This window comes from Cyprinodon tularosa, unplaced genomic scaffold (genome assembly GCF_016077235.1).
Source record: "Cyprinodon tularosa strain WSP-4 unplaced genomic scaffold, ASM1607723v1 ctg274, whole genome shotgun sequence".
In the NCBI taxonomy this organism is placed as follows: Eukaryota; Metazoa; Chordata; class Actinopteri; order Cyprinodontiformes; family Cyprinodontidae; genus Cyprinodon; species Cyprinodon tularosa.
The window spans coordinates 371,023-383,141 of record NW_024038979.1 but is presented as its reverse complement, the minus strand read 5'-3'; the positions used below and the strand labels follow the sequence as shown (position 1 = coordinate 383,141).

Genomic DNA, 12,119 nt, shown 5'->3' with positions numbered 1-12,119 from the left:
CTGAATTGTTTGTCATTCATCCTTTTTAAACTGCAACCTTGGTGTGTTGGTCTTCTGACTTTCTGAAGGTCTATTAAAGTCTTTCTTTAGACTGGCTCTTTTTATTCCTTTCGTTTTTATTCCATTACCAGCCCATTTTCAAAAGGAGGGTTGTTTTTGCTTGTTAATATTTTCCAAATTTTGCCGTTCACTTTGCTGCTAAACCATTTTGCACTTGTGCGGTTGTGGTCTTTTCTGGCTATAACATGCATATCATTTAAAAAAACCAATGAGTTAAAGTCATTTTGTACAATTTGCCATCAGAAATATTTTATTATATCATCTGAAAAGTGACACAAATTCAGAATGGATTAGAATAGAATAAACTCTATTGCCCCCTCAGTGAATAAATTCAGGTGTAGCAGCAGCAATGTTACAGGCAAGTTGAAGTCCTAAAATGATATATATACATAAATAAAGATGGTAGGAAAAGTTTACAGCATAAGAACAAAATAAAGTAAATTGGTGACGTATATCAGTTTTATGAAGATTTATCTTCAAACTTCATCATGAAACAACTCTGTGTTAATTCCTGTTTTATATCAACAGTATGCCACTCCTTTTTGTCCCTCCTTACCCCCATGTCATTCCTGTAAACTAACCATTTTGTATCCATTGCAGATGTAATGCATGTACCCTGATGCTGAATTATCAAAACCTTTTCAACTAAAACGCTTCCAATTATCTGAAATCCTTTGCTTTTGCCAATTTTATTTTGCGTCCTGGCCGAAATAGCAAAAGAAAAAAAAACTACCAGTTCGATGTTACCTGTTGGAATCATAAATCAAAATAAATTGCTTATAGAAAGTGAGTTATTGGCTTCCTAAGCAGGTGTAAAGTGCTCCCTTTGTTGGAACAACAATGTCCTTTGCCACAAAACAAATGGATACCAGTCATTAGTTTTATTATTTAATTTACATTAATTTGATTGCAGAGACAAAAGAGAAAGATGCATCTGACAAAATAGCAACAGTTTGACCCAAAGTAGGTGTTTAAACTGGCAAAGTTTATCTGGAGACTAGAGCAATTAGCTAGTGTTGAGTTTACACATTAAAGCCAGTTAACCAGCAGCTAGTCACAGTACAAATAAATCTTTTTTTTTTTTGCTGAGTCTATGAGGGGAGAAAAGCACTGATGATAAAGCAGTTTGATGCAGTAAGGCTCAGATTTCTAGTGTTCCTGTGACTCAAACACTGATCATGTGTCATACATTTATGCCTGACGTTTCTTCTATTTGTTCCTCCTCTTGCAGTTGTTCTGTTTTTATTCAACTTCCTTTTCAGCTCCAAAAATACGCAATTAAAAATACCATGGCATCACAATAGTAAAAAACCTTTTAACATTTATTAGATGACAGAAAAGAGGCAATGATTCCAAATGCCATTGAAATGGAATAAATCAATGATTGCTGTCCAGTTAAACTAAATTAGCTTTTTTAGATTGTTATCCTCTTAGCTTTATGATTTTCAGACAGTTGCAATGAGAGTTTAGAGACTTGATAGCTGGATAATTAGTTAAACTTTCTGCGTGGGTACCTAGCCTCCAGTCTGCAGTTTAACAGACGTGCTGCTTATAGTTTCTCAGCTGAATAACATTGATTTATCTGGAAAATTGCAAAAAAGAGATCTTTTAAAAATGACATGGTGATGTGACTGCTTGGAAGCAAAAAAAATAAATAAAGAGATGTGCGAAGGTTTAAAACATGTTTACAGATCTCTGTTTGATGAATGAATATCTATAGATAGAGCTGATTCCCTTTGCTAATATAGCAGTTTTGATTTAAAAACATCTCAGTTCATCTTGCTTAAACTGTTGTTCTTTTTTACAAAAAACGTAACACAAACACCTAATCGTCTCGTCGCTAACATCTGATCTGCCCTTACTCGATGTTTGGCAGCTCTGCCTGTGAGGAATCAAAGCAGATTTTCTCTCCTGCCTTTGCTGGTCTTCATCCTCCATTCTCTCTGCTCTTCTGCAGATAGAAGCCAATCTGCCTCATAATCTGAGCAGGTAGGCAGATAAAAAAGAATATAATGTCATAATTGCTGGGAATGACCCCGAGGGTTTTGTGCGACTGTGTAGGAAAGGTGAAAGAGAACAGGCAGGTTTATATATCCCGTTTAAAATCTGTGAAGGGAAATGGCTTCTGCAGCTCCACCGGCTGTCAGAATGAAAGGATAATAAAACACAGGATGCAGCAGGCATCCTGATGTGGACCGTCAGCGGCTGCGTTGATGTTCACAAGGAACAGCTCTGTGTTTTCTGTCAGGAGCAGGAGAAAACAGCAGGGAGAAAGATGGTGGCATCTGCCAGCCTGAAAAGATTGAGTGAAGATTTGAAACTGCAGAAAAAGCAGCCTTTGTCCTGTGATCTTTTCCAGCTATGCTTCTCCTACTGGTGAATGCTGGATGTGTTTTCTCCTAAAGCTACTTGGCTTTGTTCGTTTCGACCTTTCCAAATAAAACGTAATAGGGTTTTCTGTGAATCTCACTGGAACACATTTCTCAGAAGAAGACTTCTACAAAGACTTAATCTGACTTTGTGTTTAAAATCCAGTCATAAGAATAAAAAGAAAACAAGGACTCTAATGAGAAAAATCTCCATTTAGAGCTGAAAATTTTAGCTTCCTCACTGCCTCTGGGACTTTAGTTTTAATTAGATTTTGGACTGAATACTTAAATCTAGATTTTTGTCTTCTCTGCTCTTTGCAGCGTGTTTCTCTCCTGATTAGGGGTTTAAAGTATTAAAAAATCAGCCGTAATCGTTCATGTACAGCTGGTATTTTCAGGTAGCATTTTTATTACGGATGCTGGTCCTTTTGACAATTGGAAATAACATATGGTAAATTTAAACCATGAATTAGAATTACGATAAAGTTTGTTCAAGTTCATGAGTAGGAATTAACTACTACAAGTAGGAAGGTAAAAAAAAAACTATTAAAAGATTGCACAAATTGGCCAACTTGTAAATTATCTCCTCTTGAGTAAATAATTCAGCAAACATGAATCTTTAAAGGGATGTGGTCACATACTATGACTAAAAGAAAAGCAGGGAGAAAGCAGAGTTCTTACACATTCACAAACTTGGCAAAGAAACCTAAACGTTTTGACTCCTGCTTCAGTGAAAACCAATGTTCATGTTGTATCCTGAGTGGTAATTGTGTCTTAGCATTTCTATCTATCTCCTATATATTGCGTGAGGATTAGGGCTGAAACATTTCATCTGATTAATCGTGATTAATAGGTTATTGAAATAATCGTCAACTAATTCAGCATAGAGACTCTAAAACATGCAACCGACTTAGAGCAGTAATTATACCAAAATTGTAAAAAAAAAATATATCATCATTTTGCATTCAAGATTTAAAACAATATAATGTTCGTCTGTCAAAATACTCTATCCAGAGCTTCTCAAGGGGAAAAGTTTGAGTCTGGTTTAATTTGGCTATCCAATTATTAATCGAAAAACATGATCGACAGATTGATTAATTTGCTAAATAATTGTTAGTTGCAGCCCTAGTGAGCATTACTGCTACTCTATTTTTGGGTTGATATTGTTGGATGAAAGTGAAAAACAAATTTCCTCATTCAAGAGCAATAATTTCTTCACATTTGTTATAAACAATAATAAAAAAAAATAATTGTGTGCACAGTCTTAAAAAACATATAATAACAGAGATATAATGGGAAATATTACTGTTTTATATATTAATATTATACATGATATTTGAATACAGCTGTGGCATCTGTTAAGTGATTGGTCACTGCCAGTTCAGAACTGGCAGTGACCAATCAGCTTCCTATTCTGTCGGCTAAACAACCTCAATAAAAAAAATCTTTAGAAAGATCCCAGTGAGAAGAACGCAGACTCTTCTGACAGAGAAATGAATAAGGTGACATTCACTCATTTATTATGAAAATAAAATGCTTTTATCAGCCTTTATCTTATTAAAACCATCATTTTTTAAAAATCATTTTATGTTTTATGTTATTTGAGTTTTCAATTCTAACACAAAAAGATAAAACTCAGTTGGCAAAACTTTAATCAGTTTGTCAGCTTTTCATTTTTCTTCACAGTGTAGCACTATAGTCATAGTATTTTCCTATTTACTTTAAATGTTTATTTGTCTCTATGGAGCAGAATTTGTCCAGCTAATTTCAATTCTTTAAAACTAGTACAGAGATTTCTTCTCCCCAGGGAAAAGACTGGGGGGGGGAGACAAGGCACTTTGCTCTAATTAACAGCATTTTTTTTCCCTCCTCTATCAGCCCAGAATTGCTCCAATTCCCTACATTTACAGGCTTTTAGTTGGCTCATGGATCTACAGGCACTTAGAATAACACGGGGAATAATTACTGACAAGTAAGGGCGGCAGTGGTGAGTGTGACATTGCTTCAGTGTTTGTCTATAATAACGCCATGATCAGCTGAGAAAGACTGGGTAAACAATAGCCCGTATGGCGATGGAGGAGCCACTGATGGTCAAGCATTGGAAGGATGGTTTGTGTTAAAGAAATTGTTTGTTTTTTTATTTCTGCCATGGTTTTGTGTTCATTATAATGTCTAATGTGAAAAAGCCAACAACGTTGAACATCCCCAAGTTAATTTTTGCCTGCTAACCATGGTGGTTTTTTAAGGAAACTCTTCCTTCGCTGAGATCCCCGTGAAAAATGTCCCCCTACTTCCCATCTTACCCTGACCGCTGCAGGAATTTGGCTCCCAGTTACTTACAGTCACATAAAGCTGAGCCACGAAATGCTCGTCTTGACATGAACAAAAAAAACTTTGCGTTTTCAGTCGCTTTGAGAAATTTGACTTTTACCTGTTTTTGATTATATGTATTTCAGTTAAAACATCAATATTAACCTAAAATACCATAGCAACTAGAGGTGAGTATTGGCATGAGAGTTGCGATTCGATACATGTCACGATACTTGGGTCACGATACGATATTATCACAATATTGCAGTATCACTATATATTGCCATATTTTCCCCAGGTATCAAAATCAAATGATGAGATAAAACAGCAAGTGCTGTATATTTTCATCAGAAAATATTGATTAGGTATTATTATCCATGTTGTTTGGGGTTTTCTTCCACTGTGACTGCCTCAAAAACAGATTAAAGGGCTCCACAGCGCTTTCTGCCAGAGTGGGGGTGCAGAGGTAGCCCATTTTCCCATCAATGTTTTATGTAACCATTTTTTTTTTTTGGGAAATTAATATTGGGCAGCCAAATATCACAATATATCGCTAAACGGTTATTTCCCACACCCCTAATAGCAACCCTAAATAATGTGTATAATCATGGAGAAACATTAAAACCACCCTGGTTTTCTTAAAAAAAGGCTATGTTAACAGCTACCAGCTCCTGTCTATCATGTAATAAAATATAGCACTGTTTTATTAGTTCATTATGGAAGCTTATTTACGGAAGCGTATTGCATTCACCTAAGAAAAAAAAATCTGACAGCTTTTCTCATAATTACGAGATATTATCTCATAATTACGAGATCTTTATCTCATAATTATGAGATCCTGATCTCAATATTATGAGATCGTATCTCATAATTACGAGATAAGATATCATAATGATGAGATACTATGTCATATTTAGGAGATCAGGAAGAACAGTCATTGCTGATCTCCATTACATGAAACGTGAACAATGAGTGGGATGTTGGATTTAATATGCTTTTATTTCCTTTTAGGTATGTGATAGAGGTCTGTGCAGGACAGATTTTCCAGTCCCGCTCCCGCCTGCACCTGTTATAGTTTGTCCCGCTCCCGCCCGCAATTCCCGCCTGATTCCGACGTTCGCCTACTACTCAAGGCAATTCGTGTCATTAGTTTGAGGAATTAAACACGCAGTGCTTAGCTGAGCACATTAGTGGGCGATTCTTCCACGCATAGTGCATGACGCCCGTTAGGTGGCACGAGCTGCAATATCCAGCACATTGAGATGTGTATATATATATATGATAGACATAGACAGATAATTTATGACTTTATTTTACATTTTATTTTACGATTTAAGAATCGTTTTTAGTCACCAGTCTGTCGCAGGGTAACACAGAGACACGCAGCCATGCACACACTCACACCTAAGGAGAATTTAGAGAAGCCAATTAAGCTAACGGACATGTTTTTGGACTGCGGGAGGAAGCCGGAGTACCTGGAGAGAACCCACGCATGCAAAGGGAGAACATGCAAACTCCATGCAGAAAGACACCAGGCCTGGAATCGAATCTTTTTACAGCAAGACGGCAGTGCTACCCACTGTGTCACCATGCAGTCTAACTTGGCTAGTTATCATCTCTAAAATTAGTCCTTTATTGAACAAAAAAAAAACACATTTTAGTCTAAACGGACATTTAAATGAACTAGAAACTGAATATTGTAGTCCACACTCTCATCAGAACCAAAGTAACTAGAAATAGGATCTAACAGTCTTCAGAAGATATTAAATACCTTAAGGTTTTAGCTTATAACCATATATTTCCAAACATCAGAACTGCACATACTTATTTACCAGGAGATAAAAATGACAAACTTTCATTAAGAGTTAAGGAGCCTTGTTGTCTGAATCATTCATGCCTTTTATTTAAACATGCTAACGAAGATGATTAACATTCCTTAGAAGGATGTTCTCTAATTGAGGCACATTTTGTGAAACAGCCAGAGAAAAACCTTAAAAAGATGTTTACAAAGTCTGGGTCTATTTAGAAAGTCTGACTACTGGGAAGCAAGTTATTAAAGCATGAGCTATATATCAGGGGCGGATCCAGGATTTTTCAAAGGGGGGTGCGCACCTAAGGGTCATGGGGTCACGGGGTCAAGGGTCACAGGTCAAGACAATGTGAGGCTAAAAGACCAAAGAATACCATCTTCACTCTTTCACGCTACCCTAATTATTCATCCAAGGGTTTATAATTGATAATTTTAATGGATGAACATAAGTAGAATTAGCATGATTACATTATTGTAATTAAAAAAGGATCTCTCAGTTTTTAAAGCATGCACAAGGTTAAAAGGTAGTTTGAAGAAAAAAAAATGATCCTTATCAACAATTAATCAAACAAGGAGTTTCTTTATTTCCAGAAATGATATTTACACAGAACATTAAATAAAAAAAAATAAAAAAAACAAGGACTTGGGTTCAAGTATGGTTCAAGTAAGACAAAGGAGTTTTGAATATATTTTAACAAGATAAACTGTTGAAAAACAAAAAAAAAAACAAAGTTAAACCAGACAAAGAATATTGTTCTCTACTACAAACTTTATGATGATGATAATGGGTTTACAAATGTCAACCTTCTGGGATGCTTCTGGGCAAATGTGTCTATGATTTTGTTGATGTCTAGCTGAATGTCCTTGTGCACATACAAAAGTAGCAAAGCCACAAACCTTTCCTGTCCCATTGTTGACCTCAGCAAAGTTTTCACTGCTTTAAGACCCGAGTTAGCACGTTCCACAGAAGCACTGGTAACAGGTATGACTGACAGAAGGTGAAGAATCATATAAATGTTTGGGTAGCACTTCATATTTGTTATCTTTAGAATTTCAGGGAGAGAGCTGGGTTTTTCCACTGATGATACCACTTTGTGTGCCACAACTTCACTTCCTGCCTGAATGTTGATCCTGACGGTAGATCATCTTTATATGATGTAAAAATGATAAAAAGTCATACTTGTCCAGCCAGTCCCTCTGGCATGTTCTTTTGGTCACCCCACTGGCTCTTCGGTTGTCTTTAAATTCTCTGGCAGGGAAATTGAAAGATTTGGGTGGTTTTCTGGTCTGAAGAAGTTGGAATTATCCAGAGTCGTCCATTTCACTAATCCGGTCCTTGGCCTTTGATATATCTGTAATAACATTGATATTTACATTGTCAATTTTGCATGGGTGCTGGTGGAGTTGTAAATCTGCCTACATGAAGATTTTGTATAGTCTTGCTTTATTATGAAATAATTATTATAAAATGTAAGATTTCAAGATTAAGCAAAAAAGTAAATCATGTAAAACAAAATTAGTTGTTTTGACATTGAAAAAAATACAACTATTACTCACCTATGTCGTAAGTTGTTTGGGGCAAATCCGCTTGGTTGAGCGCCGGCTCTTCGGTTGTCTTTACATCGAAACACGGTCCTTGTTGTTCATCTGGAAAAGGAAATTATTTTTGTGATCAGGTGAACCTTGTAATCTCAGGAGGAGCCACAAAACAATTTAATGTTGTGTTTTTATCGTAAATTCACTGAACACATATCACCAGGTGCACAAAACTGAATTTACTTAAAAGTAAATTGTATTTTTATTGTAAAATATTAAATGCACTGAAAACAAATAACACCAGATTTGTAGTTATCATATCACAATGTTAACAAGACTCCCTTAGACTCCAAGCATGTGCTTAGAGCATTCATTGATTTGGATCCTTACCAATTGATAAAAGTTAGTAATGTTTTCATAAAGGATACCATTCTTATTTTTAACAGTACAACACATGTGGTACAGGTTTAGACCCAAAAATACACACTACAAAATAACTATTGTATACATGTCAATGGCAACTAATGTTGCTTATTTTTGTTAATTGTACACTCTTTTTATTACTTATCAAACGCTGCAATTTTCATAACTTTCCCCTTACTGGTTAAAGTATTCCTACAATTGCATTACTTTGCAACTTTAAACAACTTGTTTATCAACAATCAACAATGTTGATAATATTTTCTCATTATCAACATTTTCTAGCAATCATCATACCTTTTATCTGTGCGTCTCCAATATCTGAACGTTCATACTGGTCAACGCTGTGGTCATTTTCTGTAGTTGTGCCAGGTCCACTGAAGAATAGAAAACAAGATATAAACATTTCAATCTGTGTTATTTAGATTATATATATATAAGCCTTTAGAAAATAAAGTGATAAAGTTGGTTTCTACTTACCCTTTTGTTGGATTGGACCAGAATCTTAAAAGAGATGGTTGTCTGGTTTTCTTGTTTGGCCTTAAATCTTCCAGGTCTCGTCGTGCTCGCAACGACGCTATTGTGTATGGCAAGCCGATTGGGCCAATAATCGTCCGTACAATAACGCGCAGTTCCAACCCGTATTTTACGCGAGTGCGCGTTTTTTATGGCAAGCCAAGAAGGTCATATTTCGCATTGAATTGTCGCGTTAAGATTGAAGTTAACCCGCAAAAAACGCGCGTTCTCCCGAGATTACGCCGCTTTTTACGCCGTCTTTTACCAACAAGCGCCGCCTTTTACGCGCGTCATGATAGTACCGCAAGACGCGCGTTAAATACGCGCGTTGTGTCGGTCAGAACGCGCGTTAAATACGCGCGTTTTGTCGGTCAGAACGCGCGTATTTAACGCGCGTTTTCCTAATATGATAATGATGTCCTTCCTTCTTTTCCCACAGCCAATGCATTTGAACTGGTTGCATCCAATCTCTGATCAAGGCAGCCAGACCAAGAAAGTTCAGCACAGATCTGCTTTGTGGAAAACTGCACAGAGCTCAATGTTGCAGCATTGCCAGAATTCACTGCATTGCCATTTCACAAAGCCTTAATTTTAGGAATATATCCACTACTTACACTTTGCTGTTATTTTGAATCCATTCCATGCCTATTTTCACGTAAAAACGTTTTGCATCAACATGCATCGCCAACTAATGTTTTGTATTCACAGGTATTACTAGGAATGTTTCACCACTTAATACTACCGAGAGGGGGTGTGGTGGCTTAAGTGACCGCCTTCAATGCGATCCTTTTGCTTCGTGGCGGGTTCGAATCCGGCAGAGGCCGTCCGACTTTTCCCTTTATATTCTGTCTTGTCTCCAACCAAGCCCATTTATTTATTTATTTTTTTCTGAGAATATAATCATAAATGTAGCCTACTTCACTGTTTTTGATCCATCACCATGCATTCTGTCATGTAAAAACTTTTTATATTGTACTAATAAAATGACAATAAAGGGGACACTTGTCTTCCAGAAAATTTGTCGGTCTGACTTGTTTTCTGTATATTTTCCTGCATATCACCAACCTTTTTCCATAATGCTTTATACAGCCATGGAGCAACTGCTGTTAAAATTAAATTAACAGGAACATTTCTTATTAAAAGTGTTATTAGTGCAATGAGAAAAAACTTGCTTAGTTGAGCCAGTGGAGGTTTGATAATCCCCATAGCTCATATTCTCCTACATATACATATAAATATATATATATATATATATATATATATATATATATATATATATATATATATATATACATATACATATACATATATATATATATTAACCACGTCACATAAATGTTCTTTCAGTCTGCAGATGGCGCCATATAACGAGTAGGCTACTGGCAGAGCAGCAAACAGGTGTTTGCACCAAAGCTGAGGAACAATATAGGCAAGGTGTGTCTCTTTTTCTAGAGAGAACTGGATACTGGATTCTTTCATCTTTTTTATTTATTATGAACTATTATTTATCTATTTCCCACTACCTTTGACCACTAGTCAATACCTTTACTTATGTGTACTAGAACAAGATCCAAATGTGCAAGAGTCTAATTACATTTTCATTGTGGAGTAGGAGACAAGGTATGGGTGCAGCACCTTCCATTGGGGGTGTATCCAGAAAACAGGTACTACGTTACTTAGATGTTACATTTAATTTTAACTGCAGTTGTTCCGTGGCTGCAGAAAGCATTATGAGCTTGGGAAAAGGTTAGTGATATGCAGGAAACATACAGAAAACAAGTCAGACAGACACATTTTCTGGAAGACAAGTGGCCCCTTTAATGTCATTTTATTAGCACTATGTAAAAAGTTGTTACATGACAGAATGAATAGCGATGGATCAAAAACAACAGAGAAGTGGGCTACATATATGGATTATATTCTTGGTTAGAGGCAAGAGAGAATATCAAAGGCATAGGTTTGATTTCAGCTTTGGCAGGGACACTATTGGTCTTCAGTTTCACTGGTCTAATGTCATTGGTCCTTTGCAAAAAGATGCATACTCTTTTTTTTAATGCTTAATGTGAGCATCAGGCTTTGATGTGTTTAAAGAGAACAGCATAATTTCTTCCTAGATTAATACAAATCTTATAAGCACTACACTCACTAGATGCTGTTTAGCAATGTTTGAAGCATCACTGGCTCTGATCAATGTGCAATTAGGACTTTTTCCACTTTGAAAATGTTTGCATTTAAACTTACCAGTAAGACAGAAGGTAAATACATTCCTATTTGACCAAATATAGTCTATATATGCCTGTTATATGTTGACGTATCATGGGTTTTCTTTTGAAGATGTATAATTGTGCAGAGGTAAACAGGTGAAACCCACTCTTATTCTAGGCTAAAACAGGCGAAAGCTTCTGACTGCAGTTCTGTGAAGAAGCAGGAGATAGTTTGGATTTTTGGAACTTGAGAAATGAAAGTAACCAAAGTTAGGATTTCTTTTATAAAACAAAATATTCTGAGTCAGACAGGAGTTCTGAAAACTGCTGTTGAAATGAGCAGTCTGTAATCTATCAACATTTCTGATTCCCTTTCACCAATATTTCTTTTCTATTACTGTTTTCTGTTTTTTGACGGCAGTTCAGGTGTATATAAAAGCTGTTAATTTATTTTGTAGAACATAACACGAGAAGGATGCTGACGTTGTTCTATTTTTTTGTTTTCCACATAAAAATAGCTCTATTTAATTGATTCTACTTCTAGAAATAGGATAAAGACAAACAGAGCAAATCTATTTACACTGATTCTATTTTTCTAGATTTCCACACGGTCCATAAGTAAATTAGTACATTAATGTCTGGTAAATAATGCTTGAATCTGGCTGTTTATTTTGGATACTATTACATTACAGATAAGATAGTGTTATATTGTCTTTTATAATTGTTTAAAGTGATTTTATATTTGAATAAACTTAGGCTGATTCTCAGTGTTGTGTTTATAGATGATGCCACTAAAAAAGAAAATAGACATAAGGAGCTATTTAAACAGCAAGCAATATAGGATGATGATAAAAGGTTGTTACATTTAATCCTTTACTATTATAAACGCACTTG

The 12,119-nt window shown here is 35.8% G+C and overlaps 1 protein-coding gene and 1 long non-coding RNA gene across 7 annotated transcripts in view; one reads left to right on the top strand and one right to left on the bottom strand.

Moving 5' to 3' along the window:
• Nucleotides 1-12,119, top strand: part of aplp2 (amyloid beta (A4) precursor-like protein 2) — a 98,574-nt gene that overhangs the window by 22,020 nt on the left and 64,435 nt on the right. The window lies entirely within an intron of this gene.
• On the bottom strand, nt 7,114-9,095 carry LOC119786527. 2 transcript variants are annotated; one of them, XR_005281196.1, is made up of 4 exons: nt 8,986-9,095; nt 8,803-8,882; nt 8,107-8,196; nt 7,114-7,901 (listed from the first exon to the last, which is right to left on the bottom strand). It is a non-coding gene; the product is annotated as an uncharacterized LOC119786527 (long non-coding RNA). The 2 variants fall into 2 exon arrangements; XR_005281195.1 differs by lacking the exon at nt 8,803-8,882 and having other exon boundaries at nt 8,986-9,077.